Source organism: Brassica napus, chromosome C6, assembly GCF_020379485.1.
Source record: "Brassica napus cultivar Da-Ae chromosome C6, Da-Ae, whole genome shotgun sequence".
Taxonomy (NCBI): Eukaryota; Viridiplantae; Streptophyta; class Magnoliopsida; order Brassicales; family Brassicaceae; genus Brassica; species Brassica napus.
In genome coordinates, this window is record NC_063449.1 from 26,870,964 (window position 1) to 26,871,863 (window position 900).

At 42.7% G+C, this 900-nt stretch overlaps 1 non-coding gene across 1 annotated transcript; it reads right to left on the reverse strand.

Annotated features, from left to right (window-relative positions):
- Positions 1-366: 366 nt before the first annotated feature.
- Positions 367-472, reverse strand: LOC125589378. Its single transcript, XR_007325570.1, has one exon. It is a non-coding gene; the product is annotated as a small nucleolar RNA R71 (small nucleolar RNA).
- Between the last annotated feature and the right edge of the window lie 428 nt (positions 473-900).

Here is a 900-nt window from a genome sequence, read left to right on the forward strand (position 1 = left end):
GCTAGAGCTATTGGCACCTATGATCAGCCCAATATCCATGGGAGTATGCTGGGTATCAGGGCACCAGCTGTGGAGAACAACAACTTTGAGATAAAATCCAGCTTGATCAACATGATAGAGAACAACAAGTATCATGGTCTTGCTTTGGAGGATCTACTTGATCACCTGGATCAATTTGACAAGTATTGTGGCTTGTCAAAAACAAATGGTGTCTCTGAAGATGCCTTCAAGCTGAGATTGTTTCCATTCTCTTTGGCAGACAAAGCTCACACATGGGAGAAGAACCTTCCAAGTGACTCTATCACCACTTGGAATGAATGTAAGAAAGCCTTCCTCAACAGGTTCTTCTCTACCTCAAGGACTGTCAAGCTTAGGAATGAGATCTATGGGTTTCAACAGAAGAATTTTGAAGGTTTTAGTGAAGCATGAGAAAGGTTCAGAAGCTACTGGTCTCAATGCCCACATCATGTTTCACCAAAGAGAGTCTGCTCAGTACCTTCTATAGAGGAGTTTTACCTAAGTTCAGAAGCCAGCTGGATACTGATAGCAATGGGTTCTTTTTGGGGAGAACTGAAGAAGATGCTGAGAAACTTGTAGAGAACATGACTCAGAGTGATTCAGTCTACAATAATGAGCATGATAGAAGCAACAGAGGCAGTGGAGGTGATGATCATAACACAAGGAAAGAGTTGAAGGCTCTCCAAGACAAGTTGGATAAGCTTCTCTCAGATAGAGCTACACAAGAGAAGGTGAACTCTGTTGGTGAGCAGAAACAAGAGGGGATTGTTGTAGTTAATGAAGTTGATGGTCTAGAAGGCCAAGAAGAGTTGTGCTTTGTGAATGCTAATGGGACATGGTACAAGAAGGAGCCTAACTTCAGTACCACAACAACTACCAGCA